We start from the raw sequence: 24710 nt of genomic DNA, 5'->3' as shown, positions 1-24710 counted from the left end.
GTGTGTGTGTGTGTGTGTGTGTGTGTGTGTGTGTGTGTGTGTGTGTGTGTGTGTGTGTGTGTGTGTGTGTGCGCGTGCGTGTGTGTGTGTGTGTGTGTGTGTCATAGTTAGTCCAGAAGGGCTGTCTGTTAGTATGTGTGGTGCTAGCACTAGAAGCTGTGTTTGCTGGCTGGGGAGAGAATGTTGACCTGTATTCTAACCCACACCCTAGGATCCTTCTTCATTCCCTCTCCTCTTCTCTAAGTTCCTCTGACCCCATCTACTCCTCTCTACCCCTCTGTAACCCTCTCTGTAGTGTCATTGTTGTTGTTGCTTTTAAACACTCTCCCAATCAGACTATCTGGTGTGAAATGCCTCTGTGCTGGTGTTCCTGAGAAGCCAGTGAGTGGGCGCGAGGAGTGAGAGAGGAGTGAGAGAGGAGTGAGAGAGGAGTGAGAGAGGAGAGAGGGAATTTGGAGAGGAGACAGTAGGTTGACCTAAATGCACATGTTAGTAGAGAATGTAAATGACAGCAGATGAAGGGGAGACGAGAGTCTGAGGGAAGAATACAGAAGAGAGAGGGTTGATGAGACAGTTTGATTAACTCATCTGGTCTTTCTTACAGCATATGGAAATGACACCAACGGATCTATTCAAAAGGATTTCCAAAAACTATGACTATAGGCATTTTCTAAAAATAAACTCAACAAATGTATCTCATTAGTATTTGATTTTAGGACGAGGCCAGCAATAAAGCATAGAGCATGCTCTCACATGCAGAGGAGAGGAATCACAACACTGCAGGAGGCTTTCATGAAAACAGTCAAACCAAAGTAGTAGTCCAACAACAAAAATGTGTGAAATTAGTATAAAATAGATCATTTGGTACAATCTGAGTGCTGAGTGTTTACAATTCAGTTTGAGATGACTAATTGTGTCATCTAAAAACTAGCCATGAAGAAGATGCTGCATTTAAAAAACATGTTTTACATATCTTTATTGAACCTTTATTTTGACAGCAAGTCAATGCATTGAGGGCTTTTTCTATCATGCTCTCTTGCTTCGGTCTGATCACACAAGGTGCTGCTCTCCCACAGAACGGGAACTCTGTAATGGCAACCCACAGGTGTAAATCTGTCGCGTGTTACTACATGTTTACAAGAAGTACCTTTTGGCAGCAGGTAGCCTAGCAGCTAAAGCATTGGGCCAGTAACCAAAAGGTTGCTGGTTTGAATGACTGAGCCGACAAGGCTCAAAAATCTGTTGATGTGCCCTTGAGCAAAGCACTTAATCCTAATTTTCTCCAGGGGCACTGTACTGCTATGACTGAACCCTGTAAAACAACACATTTCACTGCACCTTACCAATGTATGTGACAATTAAACATATATATCTCTGTCTAAATGTGTGATGAACCTGTTGCACTGTATTTAATCTAAAAACACATTCATAATTTTGATGCTTGTATTTGACGTTCACCCTAGAAAATACCACTAATTACCTCCAAAGATCTACATATTGAAAGGAAAAAGTGAATGTTTGTGGTAAAATTAATAAACAAATATAATGTGATATATTCATTTGGTAAATACAGACATTTTACAAAATATCAAGCTGTTGAATAAAACAGCATTGAAGCAGTATTCATGAATAGACTACAAAATAAGAACAAATGCAAATACAATATTCAAAACATTTGAATAAAACAAGATTAAAATAATAAAGTAATAATAATAATAATAAACTAATATTGATATGATAAAGTTGAGAGAAAACGAAAGTTATAGTTTTATAACTGATATTTTATCGACTGTACTCCTCTCCAACAATATTCTACATGATGGATAAATATCATTTACATTACATTTAAGTCATTTAGCAGACGCTCTTATCCAGAGCGACTTAAATATAAAATGAATAACAACTTTCTAGATTTTCACTATCAAGTCTGACTGGTTTGTTGGATGTTTTCTCCACAACTAGAAGGGAGCCCATCTATACTTGAACCTGACTAGCATGTCTGATCTCAGTTTGTCACCTAGCTTAAATACCATAGAGGAGAAGACAAGACACACTTCACCCTGCAAACAGACTGCTACACACCGTGTGTGTGTGTGCGCATGCAGACGCGTGAGTATGTGTGTGAGAATGTGCATGTATGCCCGTGTTCCCGTTCTGTGGGAGAGCAGCACCTTGCGTGATCAGAACAAAGCATGAGAGCATTACAGAAAATCCCTCAATGCCCAGCCTTTAAAAATGCACGAGGGCAGCGCACGCAGAAGCAAGTAAAGTAAGTGTTTAAATTATGGACCAAAAAAAGGTTAAGGCTTCAAAAGGAAGGAGAGATCCCCCACATGAGGCAGCAAACTTTATTGCATGTGAGGAGAGAGGAGAGATGCACTATTGTAAAGTGGCTGTTCCACTGGATGTCATAAGGTGAATTCACCAATTTGTAAGTCGCTCTGGATAAGAGCGTCTGCCAAATGACTTAAATGTAAATGTAAAAGGAGAGAGGAGAGAGGAGAGAGCTAAAAGCACTGAGAGACAGTAGCCGTGAGGTATTTAAGCAAGGGGGTGTGGTATATGGCCAATATACCACGGCTAAGGGTCGTTCTTAGGCACAATGCAACGCTGTTCTTAAGTTGGTAACCAGTTTATGGTTAGAGCAGTAAAAATACATGTTTTGTCATATTCGTGACCTGAAACCACTCATTTTATAATATGAAATGCATCTCTCACAGATTAACTAGGAAATGACTTGTGAACTTTCACAGAAGGAATTATTTAATGTGAAAGGCAGTCCATCTTTCTCCTTGGTCTTGCCCCAAAGGTTTAAAAATAATTTGAAGACATATTTTTTTATAAAAATATAATATGACTAGAATTTGTGTTTTCTAAACTATAAAAGCCCTGTCTAGATTTTACGTCAAGGTCTCTGGGCAGGAGCAGACTGTAAATTGCTCCGTACTAAATATAGACTAAAGCGCCCATAGTCAACAGAATGTACAGTAAGTCGGCGTGCTTTTAAGTGTCTATGTGTGTTTGAGTGCATGCGTATACATCAGTGTGTTTGTGCTGCGTGCATCTAGCAAGCTTCCTTGAAAACTACAATATCGAAAGTATAGACATAAACTGAAGTAATACACTCTTCTAATTATTTATCCTTCTATAGGGTAAATGTTTCTCCTCACATTTGTAGGTGCGAGTTGCAAAATATTTGTTTTATATGAAGGTTGTTGAATAATTCATATGCGATTTAATAATGCAGTATAAAGTTGGAGGAGTTTAGACTCAAAAGCATGCTGGTGAAAACTTCTGTGCCTGTCTGATTGCCTGCTATTCTCACCAGCTACAGTACTTCTGTGCCTGTCTGATTGCCTGCTATTCGCACCAGCTACAGTACTTCTGTGCCTGTCTGATTGCCTGCTATTCTCACCAGCTACAGTACTTCTGTGCCTGTCTGATTGCCTGCTATTCTCACCAGCTACAGTACTTCTGTGCCTGTCTGATTGCCTGCTATTCTCACCAGCTACAGTACTTCTGTGCCTGTCTGATTGCCTGCTATTCGCACCAGCTACAGTACTTCTGTGCCTGTCTGATTGCCTGCTATTCTCACCAGCTACAGTACTTCTGTGCCTGTCTGATTGCCTGCTATTCCCACCAGCTACAGTACTTCTGTGCCTGTCTGATTGCCTGCTATTCTCACCAGCTACAGTACTTCTGTGCCTGTCTGATTGCCTGCTATTCCCACCAGCTACAGTACTTCTGTGCCTGTCTGATTGCCTGCTATTCCCACCAGCTACAGTACTTCTGTGCCTGTCTGATTGCCTTCTATTCCCACCAGCTACAGTACTTCTGTGCCTGTCTGATTGCCTGCTATTCCCACCAGCTACAGTACTTCTGTGCCTGTCTGTGCCTCACTCTAACCAGCAGGAACACATTGCTTCCTGTAAGCATTGCTTCCTGTAAGAAGCCGACCACAGGATCTCCTCAAAGAAAGTATTGTTATGTCTAGTACTCCTCGCAAATCACCTCTCCAGCATACTGAACAGTACTTAGCACTTCTCTAAAACAGGCCGAACACAGATCATCATCATCTGGCAGAAGAGATTAATAAACGGAGTCATTTGACTTCTCTGTGAACAGCATGTCTCCTCCGGATGCCTGAGGTTTCTCATAGTGCGATGTCTACATCTGAGAACGTAACACAAAGCCTGTGGTATATTTATATTAATCTGGGGATGTGGATGATTCCCGCTTGACGCAAAGACAGAACTATCGTCAGAAAAACGCTGCGCTTGTCACTATGAACTGAGAAAAGGCTGAGGAAGAGCAGGACTAAAGCAAGGAGTTTGCTATAACATGAAGACACAAAGTCACACACACACAGTCACAAACACACACAGTCACACTCACAGCCCCTTGAGCGCATCTGTGTAGGTGAGTCAGAGTGTCTTAAAGTGACAGTAGGTGGTTGGGCGTCAACTCCAAACAGAGACAAGCCATAAGTCTGTGAAATGAAAGGATGTGCTGTGTGTATGTGTGTGTGGGTGTGTGTGTAAATTTCATAATGTGATCCACAGTGCTGGAAGGCTAAACACCCTGGCTGATCCGTCATGGAGGCTGGTGCTGGGTCAAACTCAGTGCTGTGGCGAATGAGATGTATTATCACTCCGATTCCCATTGGCTAAGAGCTGCTCTACACAGAGGAAACACACTGAAATAAAGATGTCTAATTAGAAACTAAACCTACTCTCAGGGCTTTGATGGAATTAGCTGAAAGGCTCCTCTTGCGTAACATCCCCAAAAATGTGTAATGCATGTGCAATCACTTGTCCTATTTACACCAAACAATGGTCAATTTTCCAGCACTGTAAAAAAGTTACTTCAAATGCTAAGGTATTTTTATTCTGGTTCATATAACACGTTTTTGGCTGATTCCTGCATCTGTTGTCCCCTGTGTGAAGCGGTCTCAGACTGTTGCCTCTCCTTATCGCCTAAATCAGCAGGCAGCCAGCCAGCCCGCCTAAGGCTACTGCACACTGCGGGAGAAACACTGTTTCATCAGTCCAGTTAAATATAGCCACTGTTACCAAAGCCTCCCAAAACCGAACACTGCCATGATAACTAAATACATACACTATGAGACAAATTGAACAGGCCTATTACGCATGAAGAGTTATCAAAACTAGAAATAGTATGAACATGATGTGAATTTTCACCAAATGTAAATCATCCACTAACATCACTATATAGAATTCTATATTAGGTTCATAATATAACAACAGAAAACAAGTTGCAGTTAACATAGAAAATAATTTTAAAAAAGAAGAATAGCTGGACAAATAACAGGTTACGAACTGAAATAAATGAATAATCTAAACATCTTCCAGATGTAATTCAGTAAAATAAAATGTTTTCTATATGCTGTATCTTTAGATGCTGTATCTAGATGCTGTATCTTTAGAGGGACAAAATGAATTTATAAAGTAGAATCTACTGTGTAAAATCGAGTGTAGATGGTATTTCCATGGCTTGTACTGTTGCAACATAATAATGTCTGTCTCAGTCCAGTTATTGCAGGAGATGATACTGTGCCATGCGACCTGCTGTAAATATAGTATCACACACACACACACACACACACACACACACACACACACACACACACACACACACACACACACACACACACACACACACACACACACACACACACACACACACACACACATTCCGTGGCTGGGTTAGACACACACACCCCAGGGCTCTGCTCATAGTTCTGCATCGATGAGTAGTCCTGCTGACCTGGAAGTAGTTTGTCAAGAGAGAAAACACCACTAACTATCTACAGTTATCTAACAGTAACTATATGTGCTTTTCCAATTTTACCACATTGGCCTGATCATTTTGTTTATTCTCAAAATAACATTACTTTATACAAGCTCTACCATTTGGGACAAGAAAAATAATCTCAAAAGTAATACATTTCAATACTTGTTTGGGTCCCACTTTATTTGAAGTGCATCTTATGAAGCTTTCATATAGGCTTCAAAAGAACTACATAGACGCTTCACAAATCATCTATAACCGTATATCATGCTCTATAAAGATTCATAATGTGGCATAACTGTATGTACATTTATTTGTTCACATTTTTATATATTTTATTGAGCATGAAATATGGTTATAGCTGATATGTGGCACATTTATGCAGTGATTATGAAGCCTACATGAATGCTTTATTCATAAGATTCATAAGATCCACTTCAAGTACTTCACATCCACCAGTACATTGACTCTGTACCGGTGCCCCTGTATATAGCCTCGCTACTGTTATTTTACTGCTGCTCATTTATTTATTTATTTATTTTTAGATATTTTTCTTAAAAATACATACACTTGTTGTATTCGACACATCTGATAAATAACATTTGATTTGATTTGAAGTTAAAAGGGACCTTTTGTCATTTTGGTCAAAAAAAGATCAATCGTTTATGTGAAAAGACTGACATTTTTTGCTGTGTAATTAACATGTTACCTCACAGCTCCACAAAGGATGACACAGCACCAGGACATGGGTGTCTGTTGCCTTGGAGATACTGACACACCCAGGACCTTAGAGGCACACTCAGGACCAATGAGATGTCCGGACTACTTAATTGATGGAGAGACACCAACTCCCTAGAAAGAGAGAGAGAGAGAGAGAGAGAGAGAGAGAGAGAGAGAGAGAGAGAGAGAGAGGGGGGGGGGGGAGAGAGAGAGAGACATGGATATAAAGGGGTTAAGTCTGCTAGTCCACTAGAGGAGAGGCTGGCGGAGAGAGAGAGTCAATTTCCTCTGGCTAAGTGGTGTGTGTGTGCGTGCGTGCGTGCGTGTGTGTGTCTGTGTGTGTGTGTTTGTGTGCGTGTGTGTGTGCGTGCGTGCGTGTGTGTGCGTGTGTGTGCGTGCGTGTGTGTGTGTGTGTGTGTGTGTGTGTGTGTGTGTGTGTGTGTGTGTGTGTGTGTGTGTGTGTGTGTGTGTGTGTGTGTGTGTGTGTGTGTGGAGGGTGTGTGCTGTTCGGGGTGTGCCGCCTAGCGTGCCTAATGCGACAGGACAGTTCCTGCTTATTATAGAAGCAGCCCGGGTAATAAAATCTGAATCAAACTGCCAGCTGAGAGGCTTGGGAGAATCTCCCGCTCTTCAATTTTTTACGTTATGGAAGCACTTGACACTGGGGTGGATCAAATATCACCAGTTTGCGTGCAAATACTTACTTAGCGAGCCAGTGGGGCCCAAATCTGGGCAGCAGACCTGCAGGTGAGCAGCCGTGCAAACACAGTTAATTACACCACTCCCTCCGTCTCCCTCTCTCTCTCCCTGTCTCCCCCTCTGTCTCCCCCTCCTCACCAACTGTCACAATTGCCCCCTAAGTGGTCACGGTTGATGTATTTCGATAAGGTTTCATGGGGCCGAGAGCTCTGACAAATTCCTGTTTTGGCTGCAGGAAACTGGTAGCGATCAGGAGACCACAACAACACCATAACAGACAGACGAGAGGGAGGGAGAGAGGGAAGGAGGAGGGCGGAGGGAAGCACAGCACTGCTGCCGAAGACAAGGACCAGCGGGAGGCTGAGAGCTCTGAGCTAAGTGTAGGCAAGCCGGCAGGACAAAATTTATTGGTCACATGCGCCAAATACAACAGGTGTAGACTTTACAGTGAAATGCTTACTTAAGAGCCCCTTCCCAACAGTGCTGAGTTAAAAAGCAAGACAAGTAGTTGCTAAATAAAAAGGGAAATAGTAACACAATAAAAACAATAACGAGGCTATATACAAGGAGTACCCGTACGAGTCAAAGTGCAGGGGTACGAGGTCATTGAGGTAATTGAGGTAATACAGTATATGGGTAGGGGTTAAAGTGACTATTCAATCAGGATATATAATAAACGGGAGTAGCAGCAGCGGCCTTCCTCTGACACTGCCTGGTATAGAGGTCCTGGATGGCAGGGAGTTTGGCCCCAGTGATCCTATAACACCGCCTGGTATAGAGGTCCTGGATGGCAGGGAGTTTGGCCCCAGTGATCCTATAACACCGCCTGGTATAGAGGTTCTGGATGGCAGGGAGTTTGGCTCCAGTGATCCTATAACACCGCCTGGTATAGAGGTCCTGGGTGGCAGGGAGTTTGGCCCCAGTGATCCTATAACACCGCCTGGTATAGAGGTCCTGGATGGCAGGGAGTTTGGTCCCAGTGATCCTTTGACACCGCCTTGTATAGAGGTCCTGGATGGCAAGGAGTGGTCCTCTGACACCGCCTGGTATAGAGGTCCTGGTTGGCAGGGAGTTTGGCCCCAGTGATCCTATAACACCACCTGGTATAGAGGTCCTGGATGGCACGGAGTTTTGCCCTGGTGATGTACTGGGACGTACACACTACCTGTGATACAGCCAGTCAATATGCTCTCGATGTTGCAGCTGTAGAACTTTTGAGGATCTGAGGGCCCATGCCAAATCTTTCCTGATCTGATTTCCTACGCATCAAGCTACATTAATCTTTACTGGTCACTCCCTCGAAATTGGTGTCCCTCCTTTTGATGCACAAACGCACACACACTGTCGCTGCATGGCAACTGCTGCAAGGCACCGGGATGACTGTTGCTCCAGTTAGAGAACAGTCTGTGGACTCCGCCCCTATGTTCTCCAGGCAGGACCTCCCTCCTTTGCCTCCTCCCGCCTTCATCTCGTTCCTCCTCTCCCCTCCTACCCTTGCTGTAATATGACAGGCCAGTATGACTCAGGGATTTAGCACCTATTAACGAACAGGCCAAAGGAGGGAGTGCTGCGTGCGGGTTTATTTGCTCAGGTAGTACAGATCTCTGACTCATCACGATCCTCAAGGAGAATACACATTAAGCATTAAGACATGGTCAGCTTTTAGACATGGTGAGCATTAAGATATGATGAGCAAACTAGTCAATGGGCACACATAGCTGTGTACTAACTGCCTAAATCAGCAGAGGGACATTTTAGCGAAAAATGTATAATTGAAACCTATTTCTTTCTGGTGTTGAATGTTCTAAAGCGGCTTGATCCCTTCTTCCACTCGATACTTGGACCATAATGTTGTTTGACCAGTTCAACTACGCCACATGTATCCTTCTTTTGGTAAGAGAAAATTAAAGTCTGGCAGGCTTATTTGAGAGCTTAGAAACCAGACACTCTCAAACCATGGGCATACTGCGAGTCTTTTTTTTTGTTTTTTCATTGCACACCTGTCACGCCCTGGCCATAGTTTACTTTGTATGTTTCTATGTTTTGGTTGGTCAGGGTGTGATCTGAGTGGGCATTCTATGTTGGATGTCTTGTTTGTCTATTTCTGTGTTTGGCCTGATATGGTTCTCAATCAGGGGCAGGTGTTAGTCATTGTCTCTGATTGGGAACCATATTTAGGTAGCCTGGGTTTCACTGTGTGTTTGTGGGTGATTGTTCCTGTCTCTGTGTTTTGCACCAGATAGGGCTGTTTAGGTTTTCGCACGTTTGTTATTTTGTTAGTTTATCGTGTATAGTTTCTTTATTATAATAAAATGAATAACAACCACGCTGCATTTTGGTCCGCTCCTCCTTCTACAGACGAAAGCCGTGACAACACCACTGCAAATGCAGGTAAGGCGGACTGTTTACTTAATGTCATGTCATAATAAGTCATTAATGATCTTATAAATACAAAGTGAGTAATAATGTGCTTGGAAATTGGAGACGTCACAAATGTAAAGAAGTAAACATTAGTGGTGACGCCTTATCAGTTTTGGAAACAGTGTTACAATTGCGAGCTAAAATTTGTGCAGTGGCTAACTAGCTGTAAATAGGGGAATTGTTAGACCTCAGTTAGCCAAGTTAGTTAGTTAACTAGTTAGTTACAGTTAGTTAGTAACCACTCCTACACTCATTTGCTAGCTACCATTACGCTGCCTTGTCAATAACATGTTTCCAAAAATGATGTCTCCAATTGTGTTTTCATACTGATTGTGATTCAATCCAGTTTCCAAGCATATTGTTCCTTACTCTGTAATATTATAAACAACACATTACATGCGATATCCTGCAGGATGATAATGTTCAAAATACGTTGATGTTTGAGATGAGGTACATACAGCGCCTTCAGTATTCATACCCCTTGGCTTTTTCTAAATGTTGTCGTATTACAGTCTGAATAAAAATGCATTACATATAGATGTTTTGTTGTGGCCTACCCCTAATAACCTATAATGTCAAAGTGGTTTTTCAAAATGTTTACAAATGAATTCAAAATTACAATTCTTCAGTCAATAAGTTTTCAACCCCTTTGTTATGAAAACCTAAATACGTTCAGGAGTAAAATGTCACATAATAAGTTGCATGGACTCACTCTGTGTGCAATAATAGTGTTTAGCATGATTTTTGAATGAATACCTCATCTCTGTATCCTACACATATAGTTATCTGTAAGGTCCCTCAGTCGAGCAGTGAATTTCAAACAGATTCAACCACAAAGACCAGGGAGGTTGTCCAATGCGCTTATTGGTAGATAGGTAAAAAAAAAAAGTTATTCATTACACCAAGTCACTACAAAGATACAGGCATTCTTCCTAACTCAGTTGCCGGTGAGGAAGGAAACCGCTCAGGGATTTCACCATGATGCCAATGGTGACTTTATATCAGTGGTAGAGTCTAATGGCTGTGATAGGAAAAAACAGAGGATGGATCAACAACTTTGAAATTACTCCACAATACTAACCTAATTGACAGAGTGAATAGAAGTAAGCGTGTACATAATACAAATATTCCAAAACATGCATCCTGATTGCAAGTAATACTGCAAAACATCGGCCTTGTCTCAGGATGGTAAGTTGGTGGTTGAACATATCCCTCTAGTGGTGTGGGGGCTGTGCTTTGGCAAAGTGGGTGGGGTTATATCCTGCCTGTTTGGCCCTATCCGGGGGTATCATCGGATGGGGCCACAGTGTCTCCTAACCCCTCCTGTCTTAGCCTCCATTATTTATGCTGCAATAGTTTATGTTTCGGGGGCTAGGGTGAGTCTGTTATATGTGGAGTATTTCTCCTGTCTTATCCGGTGTCCTGTGTGAATTTAAGTATGCTCTCTCTAATTCTCTCTTTCTTTCTTTCTTTCTCTCTCAGAGGACCTGAGCCCTAGGACCATGCCTCAGGACTTCCTGGCATGATGACTCCTTGCTGTCCCCAGTCCACCTGGCCGTGCTGCTGCTCGAGTGAACCCTGACCTGTTCACCGGACATTCTACCTGTCCCAGACCTGCTGTTTTCAACTCTCTAGAGACAGCAGGAGCGGTACAGATACTCTCAATGATTGGCTATGAAAAGCCAACTGACATTTACTCCTGAGGTGCTTACTTGCTGCACCCTCGACAACTACTGTGATTATTATTATTTGACCATGCCGGTCATTTATGAACATTTGAACATCTTGGCCATGTTCTGTTATAATCTCCACCCGGCACAACCAGAAGAGGACAGGCCACCCCTCATAGCCTGGTTCCTCTCTAGGTTTCTTCCTAGGTTTTGGCCTTTCTAGGGAGTTTTTCCTAGCCAACGTGCTTCTACACACTTTGAGATATCAGCTGATGTATAAATACATTTGATTTGATTTGATTTGCTGTGGGAAAGCAAATAACATTTTGTCCTGTATGCAAATGGTTATGTTTTAAAATATATAGAGATGTACTGATTAATGTGTTGCACATTACTCAGTACATCTCTATATATTTTAAAGCATAGTGGTGTAACGGCTCTCGTCTGTCGAAGGAGAAGCGGACCAAAATGCAGCGTGGTGGTTATTCATGTTCTTTAATGAAATGAACTAGACATGAAATGAATTAGACATGAAATAACGAACAAAACAAAGAACGAACGTGAAAACCTATACAGCCTATCTGGTGCACACAAACACAGAGACAGGAACAATCACCCACGAAATACTCAAAGAATATGGCTGCCTAAATATGGTTCCCAATCAGAGACAACGATAAACACCTGCCTCTGATTGAGAACCACTCCAGACAGCCATAGACTATGCTAGATTACCCCCACTAAACCACACACCCAATACCTAACAAAACCTCAAGACAAAACACACCACAATAAACCCATGTCACACCCTGGCCTGACCAAATAAATAAAGACAAACACAATATATTTCGACCAGGGCGTGACAAGTGGTGGCTGCATCTTGTTATGGATATGCTTGTAATCGTCAAATACGTTTTCAGGATAAAAAAGAAACAGAATGGAGCTACTGTATGAACTAGCAAAAAAAGCTACCATGGTGGGATGAGATAAAGCTAGCATATGTAAAAATGTTTGTTTAGAACTCTTGCGTTCCTATTTGCGTAAGCTCATTGAAGGCATACCTGGAGAAAGAAAACAATTGTATGAATCGTAAAGTTTATCCCAGAGTCAGGATAATAAAACAGAGATATTTCTGCAGGGGTCCAGGTGAGGTGCCTGGCACTTGGTTTAGAATTTTTTTTTGTTTTTCTTACCCCTTTTTCTCCCTAATTGGTAGTTATTAGTTAGTCTTGTCCCATCACTGCAACTCCCGTACGGTACGGACTCGGGAGAGGAGAAGGTCGAGAGCCATGCGTCCTCTGAAACACGACCCTGCCAAGCCGCACTGCTTTTTGACACTTCTCGCTTAACCCGGAAGCCAGCCGCACCATTGTGTTGGAGGAAACACCATACAACTGCTTGCGCTCGGCCCGCCACAGGAGTCACTAGAGCACGATGGGACAAGGACATTCCGGACAGTTTTATCAATATATTTGCCTCAATTTACTCTCAAAAATTCTAAATGCTATTTAGCAACAGAGAAGACCCCGGCAAAACTACAAAATCCTGCAGGAAGCTCCTGCACGACATCTCCAGCCAACACTGTCAGCTACTGTTCACCAGCACGATCAGAGACCTGCGTTCAATCTATTAACTTCTTACATCCCCTTTCTCTGTCTTAGCTAGCCACTGACTACACTTTAGCTCGCTGGTTAGCAGAACAGTAGATCATAAAATAATTTTGTATTACTTAGCCTAGATAATTATTTGTACAATATGTCGACTTTGGTGTCTATTTCAGACATTATGGCATTTTTTCAAAGACGAGCGTATGAGCATTAAAAGGGGAGAAAAGCACTATAAATCTGGACATGTGGAGAAGTGCAGCTATAGTAAGGTTTTATTTACCAGTTTGCCCAGGGCCAACATGAGGGATAAAATGTATCCTTTGTCGGTGAGTGTAGCTATTAAGTTAAGTATGATCATCTTAGCAATACAATGTGTTCTATACTGCTGTCAACATTCTACAAGAGCCACTTAATCAATTATACAGCCATATTACCCCGGATACCAGACTTTGATGAGTGATAACTCAGTTCTAGAATGTTGTCATAGATGAGAATAAATCTAAAACGGTATTGACATTCAGACTTGACTTTGTTTAGACATCCAGCCTGTTTTGTAGTTTCATGATCAAACACAAACCTTCAGAGGAACAGTATTTATTTATTCAAAGTGGTACATGCATTCACACTGACTTGTTTTATAGGATCCTTCCCACTACATAACTGATATGTCAAGTGATAAAATCCCAAGTTATCAATGAAAAGCTTATGGAAAAACTGCACTTGTCCTCATGTGAAAATTACAGTTGTAATGTCACCAATCAAACCAAATGAATGCATTTCAAGGTGTTCAAAGTCATGCATTGAAAGGCATGTGGCTCTTAACATCTTTTCTCTTGGCAGGTCTCTGTAGGTGACCAGGGGATTGTCTGCGATGTTCAAATGATTTCCCCAATATAAAGACTCTTAGATTTGATTTGACACTCAATTTGATATGCTCCTATGAACTTCAAATGGTTTTCATGTTTTTGTTTATTCGATGGAAATGGCCATTTGTGATCTGATTCTACTGTGCCCCTATCTGTAAACAGACTGTTGGAGGGAGACGTGTGTGTGTGCAGCATGCAGCCTAACTCTTTCTCTTCCTCATCTCTTTCTCATCCTCATCAGTGTTTCATGTATTAAATCCCTACCACCACTCGATACTTGGCCCATGAATTTGTTTCACCAGTTCAACAACCAAGCAAGTACAGATTTTGGGTAAGAGCAAGTGAAAGTCTGGCAGGCTTATAAGCGAGAATACTGGAAAACACTCCATGGGCACACTGCTTGTCTTTCTGTTTGTTTTAACATTGTACACCACTGTAGGTAAGTGTAGATATTTACAATACGAACATATTATGCTATTATCTATGCAATCTGATAATGTTAAGGAGTAAGATAGGTCTGTTTGTTTGCAGCGAGATACATCAATCTGAAGATAAGTGTGAGAACCAGGTGATGTTCAGTACACACCCTATCATGTCTTTTCAGATCAGGTGACCAAATGTGTTACTATGACTCCAACAATTATCAGCTTGTCCACACAAGACACTATGTCCCAGACAAAACAAGAGAAAACACAGCTCAGGTCTATGTTCACTATGTTTACGGAGACATGCTCAACACTATGAAGGAGAGATCATCTGACCGCAAACGTCACTTTCATTTCACAGAGGGTGTTCACGTTCAGCAGAGAATGACTGGCTCTGAGACGTTGGATAATGGTGAACCGCCCCTTCTCCTGTTCAGTAACACTTTCAATGGGATTGTTGCAGATGGATTGGCTTACAACATGACTCATTCTACATACTATACTGGAGAACCTCGGTTACCATGGGGCAAGACATGGTTGTATTTCAAAATATTTACATTCCTCTTTGCATATCTGGAGAGAGAGCAGCATTGTGATGCGTAACGTGCATCCCAGAGTCAGGCTCATAAAGAAAGCAGTTTCTAGAGGGGCCCGTGTGAGCTGTTTTGCCTTTGGTTTCTATCCCCAACACATCGACCTGGCCCTGCTGAGAGACGGCCAGCCAATAGCGGAACAGGAGCTGACTGGGGGGCAGCTGCTGCCCAATGGAGATGGGACGTACCAGATGAGGAAGAGTCTGGAGATCAATAAAGAGGAACTGAGAGAGACACACAACTACACCTACACTGCCTCCCACCTCAGTCTCGACAACAAGCTGGATGTCAGCTGTGTACCTGAAAGAGACAGAGTCGGCCTATTTGTCTGCTTGGCTCCAATGGTGTTGGTGAGGATTAGTCTGGCCTGTGTCAGGAGAAGACGTGCTAGGGCTCAGAGACATTGTCACAGCTTTCCAACGTTGATGAAGCTGTAGAGCAAATCAGCCTATCAGAAGATTCAGAGAAATACTATATTTTTTAAATTAATGTGTGTGTTCTAAGTGATCTTACTGAGAGAGGTGTGTGTGTGTGTGTGTGTGTGTGTGTGTGTGTGTGTGTGTGTGTGTGTGTGTGTGTGTGTGTGTGTGTGTGTGTGTGTGTGTGTGTGTGTGTGAGCGCGTGCGCGCACGCGCATGTGTGCGCGCGTGTGCGTGCGTGCGTGTGCGTGCGTGTGTGTGCGTGCGTGCGTGTGCGTGCATGCGTGCGTGTGTGCGTGTGCGTGCGTGCGTGCGTGTGCGAAGCTGACAGAAGCTGACAGAAACCCACTACTGACACCTGACAACTGAAAGTACACCTGAGTCGGTCCACAAAATAAGTCCATTTTGCATTTTAAATGCCTGTTATACTAAATGAAGAGCCCTTTAATATAGACCACACTTGCTAAAGTGCCAAAATTAGCGTTTTAGGAAGGGTTTAACCCTCTTATAACCCAACATTTCTCCAAGTTTTCACTATCATTGTAAAACCCTAGTTATTTGGTTGCTTTGGACAAAGTCATCTCTGTTATTTATTTCATGTTATTTTAAGGTAAATAATGAGATTTTAATGTTAAACAAGACCTGTCCTTCATTTTAAGGTCAACCCTGTTATATGAACTAAACTCTCATTTAAGGTCAACCCTGTTATATGAACTAAACTCTAATTTTAATATGGTGAATCTATTCATTTTTGAATAATTTGTTCAAAAGAAACATTGAACATCTAATAGTCAAATTATTATATGTAAAAGCAGGTGAGCTGGTTGTCAGGATTTGGCCAGGGTTGTTCCGGGTTTTGGTCACTAGATGCCCCCATTGTGCTTTTTGACCTTATGTTTTTTCCCTTGTTCCCCATTATTATTTGCACCTGTACCTCGTTTTTCCCCTGATTGTATTTAAACCCTTAGTTTCCCTCAGTTCTGTGCTCTGTGTTTGTATGTTAGCACCCAGCCCTAGTGTTCTGTGTTTTCCTGTCGATTCCGGTGGATGCTCTTGTGGAATTCTGTTTTTGTTTTTGAGTGTCTCTTGAGGCTTTTTTTGTGCTATTCCTACCACCTTTTGGATTTGCCATTTTTGTATTTAAGGACTTCTCCTTTTTACTTTATTAAATACACCGTCTTAAGTACTGCTGTGTCTGCCTCATCTTCTGGGTTCTGCTGACTATTCGTGGCTCAGTTGGTTAAGTGACTGTTTCTCACTCCGGAGACCCAGGTTCGTAACCGGGTCCTGACACTGGTTCTACTCTTTTTGGCCATTTTCTGGTGTTTTGTGGTGGGAAACTGAGCTTCCATTCTGTGTGTCACAAGGGGATTTATGTGTCACAAGGGGAGTTATGGGTGATTTAAGATGAAATCACTAACCCTGTTACGGTCAAGCCTGTTACTTTATTTGGCACTTAGTGGCAATCAGCAGTTGCTATATCCATTTTTGACCTTATAAATTAATGATATGTACCCATTGATTCATGAAGAATGTAACTTATGCCTCGTGAGCTTAGTTCAACTGTTATACCCCATCAAAACCCCAAATATAAGCTTATTTTACTCAAATCAAAATCAAATCAAATTGATTTATATAGCCCTTCTTACATCAGCTGATATCTCAAAGTGCTGTACAGAAGCCCAGCCTAAAACCCCAAACAGCAAGCAATGCAGGTGTAGGAGCACGGTGGCTAGGAAAAACTCCCTAGAAAGGCCAAAACCTAGGAAGAAACCTAGAGAGGAACCAGGCTATGTGGGGTGGCCAGTCCTCTTCTGGCTGTGCCGGGTGGAGATTATAACAGTAATCACAGGCAGAACAGTTGAAACTGGTGCAGCAGCACGGCCATGTGGACTGGGGACAGCAAGGAGTCATCATGTCAGGTAGTCCTGAGGCATGGTCCTAGGGCTCAGGTCCTCCAAGAGAGAGAAAGAAAGAGAGAAAGAGAGAATTAGAGAGGGCATACTTAAATTCACACAGGACACCGGATAGGACAGGAGAAGTACTCCAGATATAACAAACTGACCCCAGCCCCCCTAAACAGAAACTACTGCAGCATAAATACTGGAGGCTGAGACAGGAGAAGTTCTCCAGATATAACAAACTGACCCTAGCCCCCCTAAACAGAAACTACTGCAGCATAAATACTGGAGGCTTAGACAGGAGAAGTACTCCAGATATAACAAACTGACCCCAGCCCCCCTACACATAAACTACTGCAGCATAAATACTGGAGGCTTAGACAGGAGAAGTACTCCAGATATAACAAACTGACCCCAGCCCCCCTAAACAGAAACTACTGCAGCATAAATACTGGAGGCTGAGACAGGAGAAGTACTCCAGATATAACAAACTGACCCCAGCCCCCCTAAACAGAAACTACTGCAGCATAAATACTGGAGGCTGAGACAGGAGAAGTTCTCCAGATATAACAAACTGACCCCAGCCCCCTAAACAGAAACTACTGCAGCATAAATACTGGAGGCTGAGACAGGAGAAGTTCAGATATAACAAACTGACCCTAGCCCCCCTAAACAGAAACTACTGCAGCATAAATACTGGAGGCTGAGACAGGAGAAGTTCTCCAGATATAACAAACTGACCCCAGCCCCCTAAACAGAAACTACTGCAGCATAAATACTGGAGGCTGAGACAGGAGAAGTTCTCCAGATATAACAAACTGACCCTAGCCCCCTAAACAGAAACTACTGCAGCATAAATACTGGAGGCTGAGACAGGAGAAGTACTCCAGATATAACAAACTGACCCCAGCCCCCCTAAACAGAAACTACTGCAGCATAAATACTGGAGGCTGAGACAGGAGAAGTACTCCAGATATAACAAACTGACCCTAGCCCCCCTAAACAGAAACTACTGCAGCATAAATACTGGAGGCTGAGACAGGAGAAGTTCTCCAGATATAACAAACTGACCCCAGCCCCCCTAAACAGAAACTACTGCAGCATAAATACTGGAGGCTGAGACAGGAGAAGTACTCCAGATATAACAAACTGACCCCAGCCCCCCTAAACAGAAACTACTGCAGCATAAATACTGGAGGCTGAGACAGGAGAAGTTCTCCAGATATAACAAACTGACCCCAGCCCCCCTAAACAGAAACTACTGCAGCATAAATACTGGAGGCTGAGACAGGAGAAGTTCTCCAGATATAACAAACTGACCCCAGCCCCTAAACATAAACTACTGCAGCATAAATACTGGAGGCTGAGACAGGAGAAGTTCTCCAGATATAACAAACTGACCCCAGCCCCCCTAAACAGAAACTACTGCAGCATAAATACTGGAGGCTGAGACAGGAGAAGTTCTCCAGATATAACAAACTGACCCCAGCCCCCTAAACAGAAACTACTGCAGCATAAATACTGGAGGCTGAGACAGGAGAAGTTCTCCAGATATAACAAACTGACCCCAGCCCCTAAACAGAAACTACTGCAGCATAAATACTGAGGCTGAGACAGGAGAAGTTCTCCAGATATAACAAACTGACCCTAGCCCCCTAAACAGAAACTACTGCAGCATAAATACTGGAGGCTGAGACAGGAGAAGTTCTCCAGATATAACAAACTGACCCCAGCCCCCCTAAACAGAAACTACTGCAGCATAAATACTGGAGGCTGAGACAGGAGAAGTTCTCCAGATATAACAAACTGACCCCAGCCCCCCTAAACAGAAACTACTGCAGCATAAATACTGGAGGCTGAGACAGGAGAAGTTCTCCAGATATAACAAACTGACCCCAGCCCCCCTAAACATAAACTACTGCAGCATAAATACTGGAGGCTGAGACAGGAGAAGTACTCCAGATATAACAAACTGACCCCAGCCCCCCTAAACAGAAACTACTGCAGCATAAATACTGGAGGCTGAGACAGGAGGGGTCAGGAGACACTCCAATGTTTGTAAACAAAGAACATTTTAACAAACACTATTTAGCATCAAAACATGGTTAAAACTATATATACTGTATATATTTATTTATTTTATTTCACCTTTATTTCACCAGGTAGGCCAGTTGAGAACAAGTTCTCATTTACAACTGCGACCTGGCCAAGATAGAGCAAAGCAACGCGACACAAACAACAACACAGAGTTACACATGGAATAAACAAATGTACAGTCAATAACACAAAAGAAAAAGTCTATATGCAGTGTGTGCAAATGGTGTGAGGAGGTAAGGCAATAAATAGGCCATTGTAGCGAAGAAATTACAATTTAGCAAATTAACACTGGAGTGATAGATGTGCAAGTAGAAATACTGGTGTGCAAAAGAGCAAAAAAGTAAATAAAAGCAATATGGGGATGAGGTAGGTAGATTGGATGGACTAATTACAGATGGGCTGTGTACAGCTGCAGTGATCAGTAAGCTGCTCAGGTAGCTGATGCTTAAAGTTTGTGAAGGAGATATGTCTCCAACTTCAGCGATTTTTGCAATTCGTTCCAGTCATTGGCAGCAGAGAACTGGAAGGAAAGGTGGCCAAATGAGGTATTGGCTTTGGGGATGACCAGTGAGATATACCTGCTGGAGCGCATGCTACGGGTAGGTGTTGTTATGGTGACCAATGAGCTGAGATAAGGCGTAGCTTTACCTAGCATAGACTTATAGATGACCTGGAGCCAGGGGTCTGGCGACGAATATGTAGCGAGGGCCAGCCAACCAGAGCATACAGGTCGCAGTGATGGGTGGTATATGGGGATTTGGTGACAAAACGGATGACACTCTGATAGACTGCATCCAATTTGCTGAGTAGAGTGTTGGAGGCTATTTTGTAAACGACATCGCCGAAGTCGAGGACTGCTGGGATAGTCAGTTTTACAAGGGTATGTTTGGCAGCGTGAGTAAAGGAGGCTTTGTTGCGAAATAGGAGGCCAATTCTAGATTTAATTTTGGATTGGAGTTGTTTAATATGAGTCTGGAAGGAGAGTTTACAGTCTAACCAGACACCTTGGTATTTGTAGTTGTCCACATATTCTAAGTCAGAACCGTCCAGAGTAGTAAAGCTAGTCGAGTGGGCGGGTGCGGGCAGTGATCCTTTGAAAAGCATGCATTTAGTTTTACTAGCGTTTAAGAGCAGTTGGAGGCCACACAGGGAGTGTTGTATGGCATTGAAGCTCGTCTGGAGGTTTATTAGCACAGTGTCCAAAGAAGGGCCAGATGTATACAGAATGGTGTCATCTGTGTAGAGGTGGATCAGAGAATCATCAGCAGGAAGATATCATGGATGATCAGTCCTTGCATCCATAGCTCTGTCTATGACTTTGAGAATGGTTACATTTCTCCAGCCCCATCTCTCAGCTTAGTTAGGCAACAGCTTGGTTATTGTTTCTATTGCTGATTACCACTCTAATAGGCACTTACTATAGTCATTTTGAAATTGGAAAACGTGTTTTATTAAGTTGTACGTACATGTGATTCATGGCACAATGTTAAAATTAAGTGAAAATAAAAACTTTATTTCACCAAGTTACACCATATCTTTATTTTGATTACTTATCAAGCTAAATGATTTTTAGATTATCACATCATTTTTATTACTATTATTTTTTCTTTAATAACTATTTTTATTACTGTTATTGTTATTGCTGATGATGATGTCATTATCTGTCTCACTTTGCTTTACCAACAGTGGTCTTGTCATTCAGATCTGAGTGTGTGTTTGCATTGTTTGTGTGTGTGTGTGTGTGTGTGTGTGTGTGTGTGTGTGTGTGTGTGTGTGTGTGTGTGTGTGTGTGTGTGTGTGTGTGTGTGTGTGTGTGTGTGTGTGTGTGTGTGTGTGTGTGTGTGTGTGTGTGTGTGTTCGGTGTGCAGACACAGATAGGTGTGAGTTTATGATTGAGGTGATCAGAGCGGGAGGAGAGGGAGGAAAGGAGTGAGTGTGTGAGAGAGAGGGAGGGAGGATAGAGAGAGAAGGGGAGGATATAGAGAACAAGAGGCTCATCAGGACAGCAGGTGGGAGAGAGAGATAATTAGCCTACATCTCTTTCTAAGAGGAAAGTGTCTGATAATGGTAACCTGTCTGGGTTGATGATGATGATGACTGTTTTAATTACACTTTTTGGACATGGTGGACAGAAACCATTCTCTAATTTTCTCTACAATAAAAGGCATTGATTGGGAGATATCTACTATGTACATTTTCAGGGCAGGACAAAAATGATATAAACTCATTTTAATTCACTGAGGATAGTTTGGATAAATATTCAGTATTTTTAGAATTCCTTCACTTGATGGGAACTTTACATTTTTACACATTGATAGGAGTTTGAAATTCACTGAGAAAAATACTGAATAATTGAGTGGTATGAAAACAGGACAGACATAGAAGATGGCCGGTCTTGCGGTATTTGGTATTTTATTAGATCCCCATTAGCTGTTGTGAAAGCAGCAGCTACTCTTCCTGGGCTCCACACAAAACATGAAACATGACATATTGCAGAACATTAAAAGACAAGAACAGCTTAAGGACAACACTACATACATTTAAAAATGGTTCACATAACCTACATATCATTACATAGACACAAAATATCTAGGTCAAATAGGGGAGAGACATTGTGCCGTGAGGTGTTTCTTTATCTGTTTTTTTAAACAGGCCTGCTCTTCATTTGATAGTCACTCTGTTTACTCCTCAGAGTCTCTGTGACAGTGTCACCAAAGCTCAATTGTTCTGCCTCCCTCTCTATGAAGTATACACTAGTTCACTCCCCCTCACGGATTTAAAAGCACTTGATTCATGTTCTCCATCTACCAATCCAATGCTTTTAAATTCTTAAGTGGGAGGGAATGACTTCAGAGAGAAGGGGAGAGAATCAGAGTATCTACGCCCCGGTGGCCTTTAGTAAACCCAGAGAACTCCGGATCCCAGCAGCCCACAGATCCCTATCAGTCTATCAGCCAATCAGCCGGCTGCGTCCTGTTTCCTAATCACAGCAGATGTGATAAGTGAATTATCCCTCTGCTCTGATCTCCATCTGATAACACTGTAGTTCCCTCTCTCGAGGGAACAACTCAACTCAGCTGAACCGCTACTGTTGAACATGTACTGTTTACCGTTTATCCTACTGCACTGTCTGCTCCTCTCATCTCTGGATCCCATCACTAACAGCCCAGTTAAAGAGGAGGAAAGGGAGATCAGACCATCTGTGACCACAGAGTCAAATGGATGTTATGAGGCATAATAGGAGCCAGCCGGGACAGTGCTGTGGTGATGCAGAGGAATGTACATATAACAAACAACGACAGGATTTCTGTTGGTAGGTCTACATTACTGAACACACCACAATATTAGACATCCCCCCATAGAGAAAAGGGGTCACAGTAACTCCCAAAAGCATGTCAAACTTGAAAAACATGAAAACAAATAAACATGAAAATCTTAAGCACAATAAAAAATAGATATTTTATAGTGTCAAGGAAAGGCCAGAGGAGATACAGTCTAGTAGCAATATAAGAGGCAGTGTCAGAGCCTACAGGGAAAAGCAGTATAAGAGGCAGTGTCAGAGCCTACAGGGAAAAGCAGTATAAGAGGCAGTCACAGAGCCTACAGGGAAAATCAATATATGAGGCAGTCACAGAGCCTACAGGGAAAAGCAGTATAAGGGGCAATCACAGAGCCTACAGGGAAAATCAATATGAGAAGCAGTCACAGAGCCTACATGGAAAAGCAGTATAAGGGGCAATCACAGAGCCTACAGGGAAAAGCAGTATAAGAGGCAGTCACAGAGCCTACAGGGAAAAGCAGTGTAAGGGAAAAGCAGTGTAAGAGGCAATCACAGAGCCTACAGGGAAAATCAATATAAGAGGCAATCACAGAGCCTACATGGAAAAGCAGTATAAGGGGCAATCACAGAGCCTACAGGGAAAAGCAGTATAAGAGGCAGTCACAGAGCCTACATGGAAAAGCAGTATAAGAAGCAGTCACAGAGCCTACAGGGAAAAGCAGTATAAGGGGCAATCACAGAGCCTACAGGGGAAATCAATATAAGAGGCAGTCACAGAGCCTACAGGGAAAAGCAGTATAAGGGGCAATCACAGAGCCTACAGGGAAAATCAATATAAGAGGCAGTCACAGAGCCTACAGGGAAAAGCAGTATAAGAGGCAGTCACAGAGCCTACAGGGAAAAGCAGTATAAGAGGCAGTCACAGAGCCTACATGGAAAAGCAGTATAAGAAGCAGTCACAGAGCCTACAGGGAAAAGCAGTATAAGGGGCAGTCACAGAGCCTACAGGGAAAAGCAGTATAAGAAGCAGTCACAGAGCCTACATGGAAAAGCAGTATAAGAAGCAGTCACAGAGCCTACAGGGAAAAGCAGTATAAGAGGCAGTCACAGAGCCTACAGGGAAAAGAGTGCCAGTTACTCCAACAACTACATACATACTTTAGAACACTGACCTGCGATGAGGGCCACCAGTGAAAGCAGGCCTAATTGAAATATACTGTGTGTAAGACCATTCATTAATTGATTAAAGAAAGCCCTCAATACAGAGGTAGATGATAAGAGATATCAGGTAGGTGTTACTGTGGTGATGAACCATCCCTAGAGGAGGCTTTGTAAAACACTGGACACATTAACCTTACTGCTGATGTCAGCCAGTGTTCACTTTCAACTGGGTGAGAGGATAGGAAGAAAAGAAGAGAGGAGAAAGTGGAGCGCCGGAGGGTGAACTTGAAGGAGATTAGTCTAATTTGCAGCAAACAGCAGAGGGAGAGAGGGGGGGGGGGGTTTATCAGGCTCTTGAAAGGGAACTTTAAACAAGCAGAGATATGGGGCAGAATTAGGGCCTTATTAATTGCATAGGCGTATTAAAAAGACCTGGGATTGTGACCTCCTTTAATATGAGGGATGCAGGAGGGAAGACAACGATGTGTTAATCTTCTCAGCAGCACTTAGATGCATGTCAAGAGTATCTATCACCCCAATTAACCAGGCTGAGAGGCTGTCAGGCTAACTGCTGTCAGGCTAACTGCTGTCAGGCTAACTGCTGTCAGGCTAACTACTGCTACTGCTGATGGACAGGGGATGGAAATGGGATGGTGTTTGTGTGGTGCTTATCTACTGAATGCTCTCCATCATTGCTCCACACACACACACGCGCCCGCGCGCACGCATTCACGTATTCGAGCACACGCACACACGCGCACACGCACACACGTGTATACACACACACACGCACACACACGCACACACGCGCACACGCACACACGTGTATACACACACACACACACACACACACACACACACACACACACACACACACACACACACACACACACACACACACACACACACACACACACACACGCACACACACGTGTACACACACACACACACACACACACACACACACACACACACACACACACACACACACACACACACACAACCCCAGCTTCTATTCAACAGCAGCAGATTATCAGTCAGGA

The 24710-nt window shown here is 42.8% G+C and overlaps 1 pseudogene; it reads left to right on the top strand.

Moving 5' to 3' along the window:
• The first annotated feature begins 14408 nt into the window (after positions 1–14408).
• On the top strand, positions 14409–15246 carry LOC135546840 (major histocompatibility complex class I-related gene protein-like; annotated as a pseudogene).
• The last annotated feature ends 9464 nt before the right edge of the window (positions 15247–24710 follow it).

Source organism: Oncorhynchus masou, chromosome 10 (assembly GCF_036934945.1).
Source record: "Oncorhynchus masou masou isolate Uvic2021 chromosome 10, UVic_Omas_1.1, whole genome shotgun sequence".
Lineage (NCBI taxonomy): Eukaryota > Metazoa > Chordata > Actinopteri > Salmoniformes > Salmonidae > Oncorhynchus > Oncorhynchus masou.
The sequence above is the reverse complement of the archived record's forward strand: the minus strand, read 5'-3'. Positions and strand labels throughout refer to the sequence as shown.